This window comes from Staurois parvus, unplaced genomic scaffold, assembly GCF_062004578.1.
Source record: "Staurois parvus isolate SC_StPar_1 unplaced genomic scaffold, SC_StPar_1.0 ptg000530l, whole genome shotgun sequence".
NCBI lineage: Eukaryota > Metazoa > Chordata > Amphibia > Anura > Ranidae > Staurois > Staurois parvus.
Genome location: NW_028318326.1, coordinates 9135918 through 9155339, shown reverse-complemented (window position 1 = coordinate 9155339; position 19422 = coordinate 9135918). Strand labels below are relative to the sequence as shown.

At 45.2% G+C, this 19422-nt stretch overlaps 1 protein-coding gene across 2 annotated transcripts in view; it reads left to right on the top strand.

Annotated features, from left to right (window-relative positions):
* MAP3K20 (mitogen-activated protein kinase kinase kinase 20) overlaps positions 1-19422 on the top strand; it is a 243589-nt gene that overhangs the window by 4372 nt on the left and 219795 nt on the right. The window contains exon 1 of one of the 2 annotated variants that reach the window (XM_089690494.1): positions 5512-5662. The exons of the other annotated variant lie outside the window; for it this stretch is intronic. The gene's annotated coding sequence lies outside the window, so the exon portion shown is untranslated. Of the gene's footprint in view, positions 1-5511; positions 5663-19422 lie in introns of those variants that run through there. 2 annotated transcript variants of the gene reach the window in all.

Sequence of the window (19422 nt, the reverse complement as noted above, 5' to 3'; positions counted from 1 at the left end):
ATGTAGTGTGAACTGTCCCTTAAACAGAACTAAGGTCCTAAATACCTACCACTGATTCAAAGGTCTAACATGAGTGAGGTCCCTCCTGGCACTGGCACCTTCTCCCTGGCTTATTGCAGGTGCTGGTCTTCAGCCATCTTGATTGCATGTGCAGGTGTGCAGTAATCCCAGTACTGTGCCAGAACGTATACTGAGCTGCGCATGCACAGCTCAGTGTACATTATACAAAAGACTGAGCAGGCAGGTAGGTTTATTTTATTGCAGAAGAGACACTGCTTGTCTTTTCTGCAATAAAAGAGAGCCTACCTCCTTGTGTTTTTTTCATTTTAGACTTTAGTTCCGCTTTTCCAACAAATATGTAGTGCTAGGTCCTATTCAGTCTATTCTATATCTGGTTAGTAGCAGTTTGTCAGCTGGATTGTTTAGCAAAGCTGAAGTTGTTCCAGAACTGAGGTTGAAATTAAATCACTCTGCACTGATCTGGGTCGGGTATTAACCTGAAGTGAAGAAGCTGAAGGGAAAATGGAGGGATATGCACAACAAATTATTAATTTGAAACTGCAGGTGGAGGAGATGCAGAAAGAACAGAGAAAGTTGTCATTTATGGTAGAAGATCAGGAGAACCGCAATAGAAGAAAAAACGTAAGGATTAGAGGTCTACCAGAAGAAACGAGACAGGAAGAAGATCTACAGGAGAAAGTAGAAAGAATCTGTAATCCAATTATGGGAAAATCAGTGACAGATCAATTGAAAATTGAACTGCCCCACCTTCTACCCTCCTGCTGCAGCCAATCTGACAACAGCTAAGACGGAAATGGACGATTCATAAAAAAACAGCTTATCTCCACTCTGAGCACCTCCATCAAACAAGCAACGGCAAGATGAATGCAGAGCAAGGGAAAACGTGTCAGCCTCTTGCCGCTGCTAGTCTCATGAAAGTACTCAGAGCTCAGACAATTACCATTGTGAATCAACCATCTCCTTCCTAGCTGTTGTTGGATTAGTTGTGACAAGAGGGGAGGGGTGCAGTTTGAACCTCATAGCTATGGTTAGAATGCCTAGCAACATGGGACAATGTCCTACATATACTTTGCTCCTTAGGGGACAGAACAACAAAAATATGATATAATTAATGATAGATGTTCCCTAAATGATGACACCTTTTGTAAAGTTCCACCCCCTGTCTCATGTGATTATTTAGCAAAGACTACAAATAGAATTTGTAAGGCAATATGATGTCCACTTTATATGCAGAAATATGTCGCACGAAACGCGTTGAGTGGAGCCTACATTGCTGACGTCACGCTGCCGCTGCCAAGGAACGGAACGGTGGCCATCTTGGTATTTGATATTACACTGATTTTACTCCACGTGGATGTTTTTATTGTTCTCTGACTTCCATATTAAATACTATTATTATTATACAGTATTTATAAAGCGCCAATAGTTCGCTCAGCGCTGTACATTACAAAGGGGGACAGAACATGTGACAGAACAATAACAATACAATGAAAAACATGAGGGGATCGAGGGCCCTGCTCTTTCGAGCTTACAATCTACACTATGTAAGCACTTTCTGGCTCCTGTGGTGGAGCTGATTTTCCCCAGGATATAGGAGACCTGCCCCACTTGTGTATGGATGGAGCTGTAAGATTAACCCCTGAGCTGTCTTTACACTGTTGCACCTCCAGATGTGACAGAATTTAAACAAATGCGCATTAATGTTTGCTTTCTGGTGAGTGTACATCCGTCCAAGGTGGTGGATTCCCTTCATGGATATTTGCACATTTGCACTTCTTCACTTGGATATATTGCAATTAATTTGAGGGCTATTATTATAATTATTTATTACTTGCTGTTTGATTTATATTGTCATCATGGACAATTATTGATTCACTCAATTGCACAACTGCACGTACTTTTGCACTTTATTTATTTGCATGATTCTAGCATTTATTTTTTATGTTCATGCATTTATAGCACTGCACTTTTTATACACACATTTACATTGGGACCGTTACCTGTATCCTGAGTGCCAGCAGCTACTAGAATAAACATTTACATGTATATAATTAATTATTCATGTCTGTTTTCAATTAGCGCTCGCTTACATATTCTTTTATAAATATGTTTCAGTTGAACAGACCACATCACCAGAGAAAGGAGCCATGTTTCCTAAACAATAAAGAGCTCACTGAGTCCACTCAAGATCCCCTGCACTCCCCCCCCCCCCCACGGCTCTGACTTATTTTAGCCGGTATAATCATACAGGTTATGCTGAGAGTGCAAAAAGGGCTTTTTGATTGCTTTAGTCCATTCTCACCGTAACCTGTAAGTTATTTTGTCTTGTTGCGCCCATAGTCCATAAAAGTCATGGTTTCCATACACTGCACTGATGATGGCCAAATAGCCTGCAAACAGCTGTATGCAGTTTGGAATAAAATGGCTTTAAAATAGGTATAATATAAAAGCAGAACAGTAATGGAGGGCTAAACCCCTCTGTAAGGTTTTTTTTTATGTCATCTGAGATTTCCCTTCAATTCCTGTCCCATAGCCAAAACAGGAAGTGAGAGAAAATCCCTCCAAAGTGAGGGAATGCCTGGTTGTCACCAGAACTCGTGTCCCCATTGGAAGATTTCCCCTCTATACCTGTTCTGGTAACGACACAAAATTTGGGATTTTCTTTCACTTTCAATGATAATGGTAAATAGGACAAACAGAGAGGGTGAATCTCCCTAATGGGGGCAGAGACAGCAATAAAAACTGACAGGGGCTCTAACCCCTCTCCACTCTATCCCGAAGTAAAGGCAAAACCTTTTTTTTAGTTTTGGATAGAGTGGAGAGGGATTAGAGCACCTGTCAGTTTTCGTTGCTGTCTGTGCCCCGATTAGGGAGATTCGCCCTCTCTATTTGTCTTGTTTACCATTATCATTGAAAGTGAAAGTAAAAAAAAACAAACACATGTTGGGTTGTCCCCTGAAAAGTAATAGAGGGGAAATCTTCCAATGGGGACATTAGTTCTGGTGACCTGGGGATCCTCAAGGAACTTCCTTAATTTCCAGGGATTTCCTCTCACTTCCTGTTTGGCTATGGGACAGGAAGTGAAAATGTTACTAAACTCACAACAGTAAAATCAGTCTGTATGTGCAGCAAAGCATGCTTGTTATACTCACTGTGGAACCTAAGGGGTTAATCCTCTGCATTGTGTAAAAAGGATGTTTCATCCTGTCTTCTCTGTTCCTCCTCTTGTTCAAATGTTCACTAAGAACCGTAGCCATTTTGCACATGCTCAGTTTGGTGTGTATTGCTAGAGAGTTTTTTTTTTAATTGGGAGAGTGCATGTGATCAGCACAGGGCCAATCAGCACTGTCCAGACAGAGGTCATGGGATCTGCATTCTTCTAGAGCAGAAAGAAAACTCATCCTACAAGCTTTAATCAGTGCTCTGGTGAAGTTACAAGACTGCTATATACTGCTGATGAGAAAAGCCTTTAGCAGGTTATTGCATTTCCATGTTGTGTGCACTGTGGGGGACCAGATATAGTGGATGCAGGGTCCTGGGTTTAGTAACAGTTGAAGTGAAATCTCTGCAATGGGACACAGAAGGCAGAAATAAATCTTTCAAAGGTTATAACCCTCCCTTACTTTATCCAAAATGAAAAAAAAAAAAGTTTGTGCTCTCTATGATGGTTGCCCTCTCTACGACGGGTGTGCTCTCTATGATGAGTGTGCTCTGTATGACGGCTGTGCTCTCTATGATGAGTGTGCTCTGTATGACGGATGTGCTCTGTATGACAGGTGTGCTCTCTATGATGGGTGCGCTCTGTACGACGGGTGTGCTCTCTATGATGGATGTGCTCTCTATGATGGGTGCGCTCTGTACGATGGCTGCGCTCTGTACGATGGGCACACTCTCTATGATGGATGCGCTCTGTATGATGAGTGTGCTCTCTACGATGGGCGCGCTCTCTATGATGGATGCGCTCTGTATGATGGGTGTGCTCTTTACGATGGGTGCGATCTCTGCGATGGGTACGCTCTCTATGATGGGTGTTCTCTATACGATGGGTGTGCTCTTTATGATGGATGTGCTCTTTACGATGGGGGTGCTCTCTACAATGGAGGTGCTCTCTATGATGGGTGTGCTCTTTATGATGGATGTGCTCTGTACGATGGGTGCGCTTTCTACGATGGGTGTGCACTTTATGATGGATGCGCTCTCTATGATGGGTGCGCTGTCTACGATGGTGCGCTCTTTATGACGGATGCGCTCTCTACGATGGGTGCGCTCTCTACGATGGGTGCGCTCTTTATGATGGATGCGCTCTTTATGATGGATGCGCTCTCTATGATCGGTGCGCTCTCTACGATGGGTGCTCTCTTTATGATGGATGCGCTCTCTATGATCGGTGTGCTCTCTACGATGGGTGCGCTCTCTACGATGGATGTGCTCTCTACGATGGTTGTGCTCTGTACGATGGGTGCGCTCTCTACGATGGGTGCGCTCTCTACGATGGATGCGCTCTCTGATGGGTGTGCTCTGTACGATGGGTGCGCTCTCTGATGGGTGCGCTCTGAATGATGGGTGTGCTCTCTGATGGGTGTGCTCTCTACGATGGGTGCGCTCTGTATGATGGATGTGCTCTCTACCATGGTTACGCTCTCTACAATGAGTGCACTCTGTACAATGGGTGTGCTCTTTATGAATGATGGGTGTGCTCTGTACGATGGTTGTGCTCTGTATGATGGGTGCGTTCTCTATGATGGCTGTGCTCTCTACGATGGGTGCGCTCTGTATGATGGGTGCGCTCTCTATGATGGATGTGCTCTCTATGATACGTGTGATCTCTATGTGCCCTCTACGATGGGTGCGCTCTCTATGATGGATGTGATCTCTATGTGCTCTCTACGATGGGTGCGCCCTCTATGATGGATGTGATCTCTATGTGCTCTCTATGATGGGTGCGCTCTGTACGATCTGTGTGCTCTGTACGATGGGTGCGCTCTCTTTGATGGGTGTGCTCTCTATGACGGGAGTGCTCTGTATGACGGGTGTGCTCTCTATGATGGGTATGTTCTCTATGAAGGGTGTGCTCTGTATGACGAGTGTGCTCTCTATGATGGATGTGCTCTCTGTGTGCTCTGTATGACAGGTGTGCTCTCTATGAAGGGTGCGCTCTATATGATAGGTGCGATCTCTATGAAGGGTGCGCTCTCTATGAAGGGTGCGCTCTGTATGACGGGTGCGCTCTGTATGACGGGTGCGCTCTCTATGAAGGGTGCGCTCTCTATGAAGGGTGCGCTCTCTATAATGGGTGCGCTCTCTATGAAGGGTGCCCTCTCTGTGATAGGTGAGCTCTCTGTGATAGGTGTGCTCGCTATAATAGGTGTGCTCGCTATAATAGGTGTGCTCTGAGCACATTTTCCAGGACCTGTCTATGGAATGCGGTCCCCTATTATGGGATGGGTGCAGTAGAGCGGCGTGCGGGTAGGTGGCGCTGGTGCGGAGCTCTGTGTGGTATCGCAGTGAATGACAGGAGGCCGGAAGTGGCTGTGACAGCACGCTGCCTCCTGCGGGAAACTTTCTACTTGTCAGCCGGAGCTGGGTGCCTGTCCAGGGGGAGCCGCCGGAGACGATCGGCCTGACTACAGCTTTAACTCCGGTAAGAAGAGCGGCGAGCAGCCTGGGGGAGGCGGCCGGGAGGGTCCGGGGGAATCACAGCACGAGTCTGCGAAGTTTGGAAGTTCAGGGAGGTGACTCAGCACGGCGGATTCCTGGTGTGGGGACACCGGCCGGACTGACAGTGCCAGGGGCAGACCAGAGCGGGGTACTCCACTCTATAGATGTACACTGGGAGTGGAACAGGCACAAGCTGGAGCAGAAAAGTAACCAATCAGCTTTTAGCTTCCTATTGTTCAGTGAAGCTATGTAAACGAACTCTAGAAGCTGATTGGCTGCCATGAACAAGCGTTCCAGCTTCTGTCTGTTCCAGTCTTAGAGGGGGATTTACTAAAACTGGAGCAGCTGTACATGGCAGCCAATCAACTTCTACCTTTCATTTTCATAGCTTAAAGGATAAGTTCACCTTTTGGACAAAAATAATAAATGCACATTTTTTTGCAGGTAAAAAAATGTGCATTTAATCTGTTTGTCTGCAGGAGCCTGGAAAGCATTGCACCAGCGATCAGTAGATCTCTGCTGAGGCTGCTGGGACCTGTAGGCACTTATTCGCAGAAGTCTGTCAATGAGTGACGCAGCCGTGTGGGCGGAGCTGCGTTGTCTTCATATCTGTCAGTACGGGAAAACTTCTCCCCGTACTGTCACAGGGAGGGCGGCGGCTGCGGCCATGGGAACATGTTACATGTTCCTCTCTAAAAATGGACGTAACATGTTCAAAGGTGATCTTATCCTTTAATGAACAAGCTGAAGCTGGAAGCTGATTGGTTGCCATGGACAGCTACACCAGATGTAGTAAATACCTCCATAGTGTTGTCACCAGTATGCAAGGAATTCCCCACCTACAGGCTGTACAGAATGATGGTGTGTCAGATCTGATGGTATACAGTGTCCTCTGTCTGATCATAGAGTGGGGGTGGTGCTGAGTGCGTGCACCTACCTCTGTACATACCTCCAATGTTCACTGATTTCCTGTTCAAATCCATATGTTCATATAGTAGAGGGCAGGGCTGGATCTACACCCTCAGAACATTCATACATCAGAATTCAAATGACAAGGACAATAAATACAACCCATGGATCTATATCCCCTCTACACTAAATATACACCCATCACCTTAACACTGACAGATTAAATGATTAACATTGGTCATCTTGTTACACTGGTATATGACAGTCGGTGGGATATATTAGGCAGCTAGTAAACATGTTGTCCCTGAAGTTGATAGTGGTAAAAGCAGAAAACTTGGTTGAGTATTTGTTATGAATGAGGCTGCGTAGTCGCAGACCGGTCAAGGTTGCCTGTGCCGACCCGTATACACAGCTAAAAGTGTCTACAATGGGCATCAGAACTGGACCGAGGAGCAATGGAAGAAGGTGGCTTGCTCTGATGAATCAGGTTTTCTTTCCCATCATGTGGATGGCCGAGTGCATATTTGTAGCTTACCTGGGGAAGAGATGGCACCAGGATGTATTATGGGAGGAAGGCAAGCCGGTGGAGGCAGTGTGATGCTTTGGGCAATGTTCTGCTGGGAAACTTCGGTCCTGACATTCATATGGATGTTACTGGACATGTACCATCTACCTGAACATTGCAGCTAACCAAGTACACCCCTTCATGGAAATGGTATTCGTGACGGCAGTGGCATCTTTCAGCAGGACAATGTGCCCTGCCACACTGCAAAAATGGTTTGAGGAAGACAGCAAGTTTGAGTGTTGACTTGGCCTCCAAATTCTCCAGATCCCAATCCAATCTCTGCAATGTGCTGGAAAAAGTCCCGTGCCATGGAGGCCCCACTTCACAACGCACAGGACTGATAGGATTTGCTACTGACGGCTTGGTGTCAGACACCACAACATATCTTCAGATGTCTAGTGGAGTCCTTGTAGAGACTGTTTTGGCTTCATAAGGGGGACCTACTTGATATTAGGTGGGTGGTCCTAAAGTTATGGCTGATCCATGTTATATTGGTGGTCAGGGGAAAGAATGTCCTGTTATTTTGCTGGTTAGTACAGTGTCCTCTTACATTGATGTTCACTGCTGAGTGGTGTCAGAACGACACAAACACTGATAGAAGATTCATGGACTGCTACTGACTACTCATGGAAGCCCTAGTAACCTCTGGAGGAACCCTGGTTGGGAAAGGCTGGTTATCATGGCAGTGTTGGCTAGGACTACAGCTACGTGAAATTTCTTGGTAATTACCATTTTTCACTAAATAAGCATACTATACAGAGGTTACTTTCTCAATGATAGTCACACATTTTACGAATGCATGATACCAAGTCATTAGCGTGACACACACAGACACACAGACACACACGTAAACTGATGGCCAAGTGGGACTTGCCTCCTTCCGTATGGATGTCACATGACATCCTCCCGGAGCGCACCATGCATGCGACTTTACTGCCGCGCTGCAGGCTCGATTTGTCACCCGCTGTGTCCACTGGATACAGCCAATGACAGATCACTGTACTAGCCTGCTGCCAGTATCATTTGAACACTGTGACCAATCACAGCAGATTACATGACAATTGTAAACAATGAATGGCTTCCTTTCATGCCATTCATTGTGTACAGTTTTGTTGCTAGCTGTGATTGGTCACAGTGATCACACGGTACAGATGGGGCCAATCACAGCTAATCACAAGAATATATACAGAATGAATCGGTAGTAAAAATGCTTGCTAATAGCAATGAAATTGACTAATATAAACAATCATAATGTGTAAAAAAAAAAAAAAAAAAAAAAAATCCTGATCACTTCCTCAGAGCAGTGTAGTGCTACAATGGTAACATTGTATTGTCTGGTCACAGTGTGTACAAAAAAAAAAGAAAAAAGACAAATGGAAAAAAAAGAACATCATTTTTTTTTCTTTATTCATACTGATCACAGCTACCACCAGTAATATGATGGCACTGTACTACACTGGTGATTGTATGTTTAAAAAAAAAAAAAACAGAATTTTTTTTTTCTAATGGCTTCATTTTCCAAAAAATTGTGACGAAAAATTACAACTTCAGAAAACTCACCTTGCCTCCTACTGAATACCTTGGACTGTCTGATTCAAAAAAGGATTATTATTATTATACAGGATTTATATAGTGCCGACAGTTTGCTCAGCGCTTTACATTATGGTGGGAGACAATACACGAGACAGTACAGTAACAATACGATTCAATACACGAGGGGTTCGAAGGCCCTGCTCCTTGGAGCTTACAATCTAGGAGGGAGGGGATAGTGGTACAGGAGGAAATAGCTGTGGGGGATGGAGTGGTTGGAAGAGTGGAGGAGTTCAGTATTAGCTGAGGGCGGGGTAGGCTTCCCTGAAGAGAGAGGTTTTCAGAGTGCTCCTAAAGGTGAGCAGAGTAGGCGATAGTCTGGTGGATTGGGGTAGGGAGTTCCAGAGGATGGAGAAGTCCTGGAGATGAGCATGGAAGGAGGAGACAAGGGAGCTAGAGAGTAGGAGGAGCTAGAGTCGTGCGAGGAGCGGAGAGTACGGTTTGGGTGATATTTGGAGACAAGATCGGTGATGTAATTTGGGGCAGTGTTATGAATGGCTTTATATGTCAGTGTTTTGCGTTTTGAATTTTATCCGTTGGGCAATTGGAAGCCAGTGGAGGGATTGGCAGAGGGGGGTGGCAGATACGGAGCGGTTAGTAAGGTGGATGAGTCTGGCAGCAGCATTCATGATAGACTGAAGTGGGGATAGCCTGCGGTGAGGTAGGCCAATGAGGAGGGAGTTACAGTAGTCAAGTCGTGATATAATGAGGGAGTAAATGAGTTGCTTAGTGGTTTCCTGGGTTAGGAACGGACGTATTTTGGAGATGTTGCGGAGGTGAAGCCTACATGAGTTTGTCAGCGATTGGACCTGGGACTGGAAAGACAGATTGGAGTCTAGAATGACACCTAGTACTCTGGCTTGAGGAGTGGGACTGATGATAATGTTGTTGGTCTTGATGGAGAAGTTGGGGAGGGGTGTGGGCTGGGGGGAATACAAGGAGCTCAGTTTTGGAAAGATTTAGTTTGAGCAATTGGAGTGACATCCAAACCGATATGTCGCTTAGTAGGCTTGTGATACGGGCGGAGACTGAATCGGTGAGGCGAGGGGTAGAGAGATAGATTTGTGTGTCGTCAGCATAGAGATGGTAATTGAAGCCGTGGAAATTTATCAATTGGGCAAGGGAGGAGGTGTAGATGGGGAAGAGAAGGGGTCCAAGGACAGAACCTTGAGGGACACCGACAGAGAGAGGGAGTGAAGAGGAGAAGGCAGCGTTATAGGTAACACTGAAGGAGCGCTGCGATAGATAGGAAGAGAGCCAGGAGAGAGTGGAGTCTCTGAGGCCAAGAGAGTGTAGTTTTTTTGAGGAGGAGGGGGTGGTCAACCGTGTCAAAAGCCGCAGAGAGGTTGAGGAGTAGGAGTACTGTATAGTGGCCATTGGTTTTGGCAGTTAGCAGGTCGTTGGTGAGATTGAGTAGGGCGGTTTCGGTGGAGTGTAGGGGGCGGAAGCCAGACTGTAGGGGATCGAGGAGGTTGTTGTCGGTGAGGTGGGAACTCAGCGCTCTAGGACTTTAGATGTAAATGGTAGCAGGGAGATGGGTCTAAGGTTGTTCAACTGGTGGGATCCAGGGAGGCTGTCAGTACAAGTAAAGAAAAAAATGTGATGAATTAAAGTCTTTTTTCGTACGGTCACCAGTCGATGTCCCTGATCACTGCCACACCAGTTATATGATGATGCTGTACTGCACTGGTGACAGTATGTTAAAAAAAAAAAAAAAATTGTGAATTTTTTTTTTAATTCCTTTTAAAAAAATTATGACAAAAAAATTACAGCTTCAAAAAACACGCTACACCTGAGTGGAGGAAATGGATGCACACCCTCCACATTCACTCATAGGGAAACATGCATAGCTGAGGCTGTCAATCGCCTGCTGTGTGCTGGAGGGAGGAGACCATTTTTCTGGATTGCTTGGTGTAGAGTTAGCCTGTCAGTAGTGACTCATGCAGGCAGCGTAGGGAGGAGAGATCACATATGAACACTAATTGCTTTGAATCAAGGCAGATATGCACTATAGAGGGATATGCTTTGTTCATTTTTCATTTCATAGGTTTACAACCACTTTAACCACTAGCCTACAGGGCACTTATACCTCCTTCCTGCCCAGGCCAATTTCCAGCTTTCAGCGCTGTCACACTTTGAATGACAATTGCGCAGTCATGCAACACTATACTCATATGAAATTTTTATCATTTTTTTGAGACAGAGCTTTTATTTGGTGGTATTTAATCACTTCTGGGATTTTTATTTTTTCTTAAACATACCAAAAACCACTGAAAATTTTGAAAAAAAAAAGTTTTTTCTTAGTTTTTGTTATACAATTTTGTAAGTAAGTGATTTTTCTCCTTCACTGATGTGCGCTAATGAGGCTGCAGTGATGGGCACTGATAGGCTGCACTGATGGACACTGATAGGTGGCACTGATGAGGAGGCACTGGTAGATTGCACTGATGGGCATTGACAGGCATCACTGATGGGCACTGATGCGCGGCACTGATGCGCGGCACTGAAAGGCAGCTCAGATGGGCACTGATATGTGGCATTGATGTGCACTGGTATGCACTGATCTGTGCCATTGATGTGGCACTGATGGGCACTGGCACAAGGCACTGATGAGCACTGACTGCTGGCACTGATGGACACTGAAAAGGTGTCACTTCTGGGGCCACACTGATCATCAGGGCACACTGATCATCAGTGCTCTGATGATCAGTGTATATGTCCCCTCCGCGGAAAGCCGATTACCGCCCGAGAGGAGAGAGATGCTGATAACCGGCATTTCCTTGTTTACATGTGATCAGCTGTGATTGGACACAGCTGATCACATGACCGAGCCGACATCTTCGGCTCCTTCCGTGATCCGCAGTGTACGAAGATCCGTGACCCGCTGCGCGCTCCCTGAGCCACACATGCGCGGTGAGAATGGAAGGATGTCATATGACGTCCTATCAGAACGAGAGAACCACCTTGCGCCCGTCGTTGTACTATATGGTGGCCGGAAGGTGGTTAAAGTAGTTAGTTCAACTTCAATGCTCGGTTCACACTACTATGACTTGAAAGTCGTGTGACTCATGGTGCGAGTTTGCCAGGCAACTTCCTTGCGATTTGCTGGCGACTTGAGTATGACTTTGTTGTGATTTTATGTGCAACTTTCATGCCAGGCGAATTTGGCTGGGTAATCTTTTGTAATGAAGGATCCAAATCACATCAATATAGATAAGGATCTGACTTGGAGGTGACTTCCATTAAAGTCTATGGGCACAAGTGGGATAGAAGTCTCCTTGAAGTAATACAGGAACCTTTTCTAAAGTCGGAGTGACTTCAGTAGTGCTAATTAAGACCACTCTCATTGACTAACATGGGATTTCACATGTCATGCGATTTGGGGTCTCACAAGTCGGATCCCAAGACACAGCAGTGTGAACCAAGCCTAAGTCTCAGTTCACACTACTGCGACTTACAGTGCGACTTTGCCAGGTGACTTGAGCAACTTTGAAGCAACTTTCAGGGAATGCTTGGGTAATCTTCCTGTAATCTACTAAAAATTCTTCCTGCGCCAATGAAAAAAAACTACTACAGGATCTATCCTGCTGCTGTGCAATGTGATGAACACAAAATGTGATGAATATAAATAAACAGCGCAAACATAGACCTCTACATCAAATCAATATATAAAGTGCATAATATATAATAAAAATTATATTAATAGTGAAAGTCCATCATGATAATAGACAACAAAAGTTCGTGAATCACAAAAAGTTTGTGCAAAAAGATCAAAAATTCTTCTAATGCAAAGAAACTTCCACCTTCCACCCGTGCAAACCAACATCAAATACACTCACCAGATTTAGGTGAATGAAACGCCTTTTAGGAATTTTTATGGGATCCTAAACCCTCTTTCGTATCCACTCTATAGGAATCCTCACCATCAGTATAGGCTCCACCATACAACCGGGGAGAGAAAATCTCAAATAGTGTGATATTGCAAAATACCGGTTTTAAATAAAATCAAGGATTAAGGCCACTCACATTTAAATCACTTTAAAAAGGCATATTTATTAGAACAAGCTTCTTCCAGATGGACAATGAATGTAAGACAACCTCCCATGGAATCTCACATCACAGCTCCAGGGTACAGCAGAAGCTCCACAGAGAACAAACATGCACAGATCCCAAAAGATGGCCGCTGGAACGCACCGCTCAGCGTGCGCTCCACTCACCGGAAGTGACGTCAGACGTACGGGGTAAAGACCGGAAATGCGTCAACGCGTTTCGCCCCTCCCATTGGGCGTTCTCAAGACGTCCATTTCCTGTCTGAAGCTCCCTTAAATACCCAAAAGGGACCCACCCCTCATTTACAGTTGGTCAGGACTCATCCCCAGGATTATCCAAAACCACTCCTCCTGTTGTGTGACGTGAGAGTCCTTTACAAACGAGGCATATACCTACAAAGCTCAAAAAACACTTTTTAAAATATTCCAATCACTACTTGTTTTACTCCCAGCGGACAAAATATTAGTGGGACAAAATATATATTAAAAATTGCCTACATTGGCGTTTCATTCACCTAAATCTGGTGAGTGTATTTGATGTTGGTTTGCACGGGTGGAAGGTGGAAGTTTCTTTGCATTAGAAGAATTTTTGATCTTTTTGCACAAACTTTTTGTGATTCACGAACTTTTGTTGTCTATTATCATGATGGACTTTTAATAATATAATTTTTATTATATATTATGCACTTTATATATTGATTTGATGTAGAGGTCTATGTTTGCGCTGTTTATTTATATTAATCTTCCTGTAATGTCGGATCCAAATCACATCAATATAGATAAGGATCTGACTTTGAGGTGACTTCCATTAAAGTCTATGGGCACAAGTCAGATTGAAGTCTCCTTGAAGTGGTACAGGAAGTTGGGAACCTTTTCTAAAGTCGGAGCGACTTCAGTAGTGCTAATAAAGAGAGCTCTCATTGACTAACATGGGATTCCACATGCCATGCGATTTCTCACAAGTCGGATCCCTAGTCCCGGCAGTGTGAACCGAGCTTTAATGAGCGGCAGCAGTATATCGAGGCTTCTAGATCTTATCTTGGCACCTGGAAAATAGGAGAACTTTCACCCATCGAGAACTGGCAGCTTACAATTGTGTCAGCTGTTGGCAGCGGCCGTGTTGGCATTGTCTCTACATGTTATCAGCAGCTTGTAGCCCAGCACTAGATGTTTAGTTGTCTTTGTGTGATTGATGGGCAGATGAGGTCATTGGGCACTGCGAGGAGATTAGCAGTCACTGATCATTGCTGGGTTATACGCAGGGTCACTTTGATTTATGGAGGACTAAAGTGACTCAGCCTGATTCTGGACTTCAGATTCTGACCTGCACTGGAGAACTATCCACTGTAATCTGATTATTTGCTATAACCAGATATATTACTTCCCCCACTACCATATTTTCCCTGAACAAAATTTATTCTCAACACTTCAGTATAGAAGTATTCCCTAATATTTTTTATGTTATTTAGTACCATCGATTTACGAAGCACTTTACATACAGTTGTGCTCAAAAGTTTGCATACCCTGGCAGAAATTGTGCAATTTTGGCATTGATATTGAATATATGACTGATCATGCAAAAATATGCTCTTTTATTGGAGGATGATGATCATATGAAGCCAGTTATTATCAAATAGTTGTTTGGCTCCTTTTTAAATCATAATGATAACAGAAATCACCCAAATGGCCCTGATCAAAAGTTTACATACCCTGGAATCGGGGGCGGACTGACCATTTGAGCACTCGGGCACTGCCTGAGGGTCCGGGGTCAGTAAGGGGCCCCATGAAATGCCCCTGCTACCTTTTTTGTAGGCTTTTTTGAGTGTGGGCAAGGACACAGGGGCCCCATGATCCCATATTGCCCGGGGGGCCCATAAGTTGTCAGTCTGCCCCTTTCTGGAATGTTTGGCCTTGGTATAGACACACAAGGTGATAAAAAGATGTCCAAAGCCTTGAATATGCCAATCAGTACTGTTAAATCACCTATTAAGAAGTGGATCTCTACTACTTAGTGGAAGTGATGACTGGCATATTCAAGGCTTTGGACATCTTTTTATGTTCTTTTCCATCTGTATAACGTTCCATTACCTTGTTACACAGGACTTTTGACAGTTCTTTTCTGATCCCCATGGCTCAGTATCTAACCTAGTCAGTTCTTCCATGTAAGAGCTAACAAACTCATTGACTATTTATACACTGACACTAATTGCAATTTAAAAAGCCACAGATGTGGGACATTAACCTCTAATTGGCATTTTAACCCGTGTGTGTCACCTTGTGTGTCTGTACCAAGGCCAAACATTCCAGGGGAGGGAAACTTTTGATCAGGGCCATTTGGGTGATTTCTGTTATTATCAGTTAAAAAGGAGCCAAACAACTATTTGATAATAAATGGCTTCATATGATCATCATCCTTCAATAAAGAGCATTTTTTGGCATGATCAGTCATATTTTCAATATCCATGCCAAAATTTCACAATTTCTAACAGGGTATGCAAACTTTTGAGCACAACTGTATATATTGTATATTCACATCAGTCCCTAACCTTTGGGGGGCGCACAATCTAAGGTCCCTAACTTACATTCATTCATACATACACATACTAGGGCCAATTTAGACAGGATTCAAATAACCTTCCAGCATGTGTTTGGCATGTCGGAGGAAACCGGAGTACCCGGAGGAAACCCACGCAAACACAGGGAGTACATACAAACTCCAGTCAGGTGGTGCCGTGGTGGGGATACCAACCAACGACCCTAGTACTGCCAGGCTGAAGTGCTAACCATTTAGCCACTGTGCTGCCTACATGGCCATCCTAACCCTCTTGTATTGAAATGTATTGTCGCTGTATTGTCTCCCTTTATATTGTAAAGTGCCGAGCAAACTGTTGGCGCTATATAAATCCTGTATAATAATATAATAAAAAATAATTTTGTTAGCTTGTGAATCATTTTCGGATATATAATGGGCAGCTCTGAACCACGAGAATACCAAAAACCTAAATGATTGCAACCTCTTCATTGATTTATGTAGTGCTGGAAGTGTTTACTCAGACATTGACTACATCTAAGACAGATGCCTCCTAAATTGCTCATGGGAGCCGCAGCAAAGGCATCGGACAGCCAAGTGTGTTTCCCAAGTTTCTGGGTTGGGGACATTGTTTTAGAAAAATTTAGTAAACTCACCAAAAGTAAAGTACGAGCTGTGACAATTTATTTCCCGGAATGAGCTCTTTAAAAATAATAATAATAATTGGTATGCATACCTATATACTAGTGGCTGTTGTCACATTCAATGTAGTCCCCTTGTGAAGCGGCACAATTCTATAGATGACTTTGCCACTGCCAGAAACATTCCTGGAATTCATTTTCTGGAATGCTGCGCAGTATCTTTGTTGCAGTGCCCTGGATGTCCAGAACGTCATCAAATCTGTGTCCTTTTTAAAGCATTTTGGAAACAGCCACACACAGTGCTAAGTCAGGGAATAAGGTGGGTGGTCAAGTTTTGAATGGATTTCTGGGCCAGGTATTCAACATAAAGTGGAACTTCACTCTCTCATTCAACATTGACTATTTTCAATCCTTGTGCTGCCAGCTTTAGTAAATAGATAGGAAAGTATATCATATTTACTTGTTTAAACATTTCTTCAGTTACTTCCTGGTTTTCTGCCTAGGCAAATGATGCCATACATCTCAGGAGTCTTCAGGAGGGGAGGGTTCTCGGCTCAGCCAATGCCCAAGCCAAGGGCAGATGGATTACAGGAAGTAAATGCTACATGAATCATCTGCCCTTACTCAAGATGTTCACTGCCGGAAATGTTAGGGGGTGTTTTTCAAAATTATTTTTTCCGCAAAATAAAGCATGGAGACATGGATGAGTGACTTTTTTTGGATATTAACAATGAATTAAGTAGCATTTTTGATTTGTGGTGCTCAGATGCAGTGCAGTTTCACTTTAACGCATCGTGTGCAGGAGCATTGTCGTGATAGAGAATCCATTTGTCAGGCCAGAGTTCCAGTATTCACTCTCTGTCCACATTTGCAGCTCTCCTTTGCGTTTTTGACTTCCTACTTATTGCGCCATCATGGAAACCTTCCCACCCCTCCTTAAAGGATAAGTTAACCATAAACTAAAAATAAATGTGCTTTTTTTTGCAGCTAAAAAAAATGTACATTTACTGTATTTCATTTTAGGAGCCTGGAAAGCATTGAACAGCGTTTTTTTTTTTTTTTGATTGAAAAGATACTTTTATTACAGAAGCATCAAAAACAACATGTTACTTGTAATCGGGGTACATCTCACCCTGTACTGCGACGCAGCGCACCACATTGCAATACAGTTCCAAACATACAATAACTACATTCAGAAATAAATACATTCGCTCAGCGGTATGATGCCTGACGTGATGTGCGTGGAGGACGAATCTCCAGACCACCACGTCATGCATAACGCCGCTTACCCCAAAAACTGTAGCATCCTAATATACATTACGTTTCCTAATAATACTAATGCATGCAAAAACCGGATATTACGATCAACAATAGGCATTGGGTGTGTGTGGGGGGGGGGGAAAGGGGGGAAAGAACACAGGCCCGAAGCTTTATTGAAAAGACAAAGATACGCAAGGGGGAGTAGGGGGAAGGGGGAAATCTTCAGACGTCCTCTTCCTCCTTAAAGTCCATCAAGGAATAGTCTCTGAGCAGACTGAGGATCAGTCTGCGGCAGTCCTCAATGGACATCCTCTCCCGCTGGTGGATGAGGCGCTTTCTGGCGCACCATAAAGCGTCCTTAAAACAGCACAGCACCCGCCAGGCGCCGTCAATGTCCTCCAGAGAAAAAGTCCCACAGAATAGTCCATTCAACACCCCAAAGTGAGTGATGGCTGTCTGTGGTACAAAGTCCTTGAGTTCAGGTTCCAGGGCCCCCAACAGGGCCTGAGCAAATGAGCACTCCCAGAAAACGTGGTGAGACGTTTCCTCGTGGATGATGCAGAAGGGGCAATGTCTGTATCTGCTCAGGTTCCTGGCATGCATAAATGTCCTGACAGGCAACCCCCCTTGGATTGCCATCCATGCCAGGTCTTTGTGCCTGTTGGTAAGGATGTTGGAAGAAACATTCCTCCAGACCACCTTGCAGGTGTCTGAAGGCAGGCCTGGAACCGACTCCAAAATGTCGCTGGCTCGGATGAGCTTGTAGATAGTCTTTGGCTTCCACAAGTCAGGCTTGACTCCCTGCAGCCCTTGCTCCCTGATGAACTTGAAGGTATCCAAGTAGTACCAAGGAGTGTCCCAGTTGTAGGGGATGGAACTATCCCAAGTGTCCCACCCCAGGGACCTCCAGAGAGGCAACAGGAAGAAGCGAGACATTGCGTTCCCGCCAGAGTCCATAATCCGTCTGGGCAAAGTTCTGCGGATGCAGTTGCAAGCAAAGAACACCCTCAGCTGGGTGGCGATGTCGGGCACGCCCTTACCGCCCTTGAGGGGTTCCTTGAACATGACTGCCCGCTTCACTCTGTCCATCTTGGAGCCCCAGATGAAGTGAAACACCGCCCTGGTGATGGCCTTACAGGTGTTGACCCGTGGGGGCCAGGCCTGGGCGAGGTACTGCAACACAGGGAGAATCTCGCTGCGGAGTACCAGTGTCTTCCCTTCGATGGAGAGGTCTCTGAGGCTCCATAGTCCAAACTTTTGACGCATCTTGGCCAGTCTCTCCTCCCAAGACTTCAGTTCGGCACCAAACCAAACTCCCAAAATTTTCATGAAGTCTGTCTTGATGCCAAAGGGCATGGATGCAGAAGAAGGCAGGAACCACTTTCCGAAGAGCATGACTTCCGACTTCCCGCAGTTGACCTTTGCCCCCGAAGCTTGGCCGAAGTCCTCGCAGGTCTGGACGAGCAGGTCGATGGAGCGCCGGTTGGCACAGAACACCGTCACGTCGTCCATGTAGAGCGAGCACTTCACTTCCCGTCTGTCTGGTCCCGGTGCGGTGATTCCCCCGATCTCTGGATTCCGTCTGATGCATTCGGCGAAGAGCTCTATACAGCAAACAAAAAGCAGAGGTGAGAGAGGACAGCCTTGTCTGACCCCGGAGAGGACCGGGAAGGGGTCAGTCTTCCAGCCGTTCACCTGCACGGAACTACAAATGTCGTTATACATCATATCCACAACCGAACAGAACATTTCCCCAAGACCAAACCTGCGCAGGGCTCTGCACATAAACCCATGGGAGACACGGTCAAAGGCCTTTTCCTGGTCAAGACTGACCAGGGCCGCGTGCACACGGCGGTCTTTGATGTACTGGACCGTGTCCCGGACAAGCGCTAGGCTGTCCGCAATCCTGCGGCCAGGAATGCCACAAGTCTGATCCGGGTGGATTATCTGTCCGATGACAGCCTTCAACCTGTTCGCCATAACTTTGGCGAGGATCTTGTAGTCCACGTTCAAGAGAGAGATGGGACGCCAATTTTTCAAGTCGCATCTCTCCCCCTTACGCTTGTACAGGATCGTGATCATCCCCTCCCTCAACGAAGGAGGCATCTTGCCCTCCACCACCATCTCCTCGTACAGCTCGAGCAGGTCCGGGCCCACGAGATCCCACAGCGCTACATAGAGCTCCGCTGGGAGACCGTC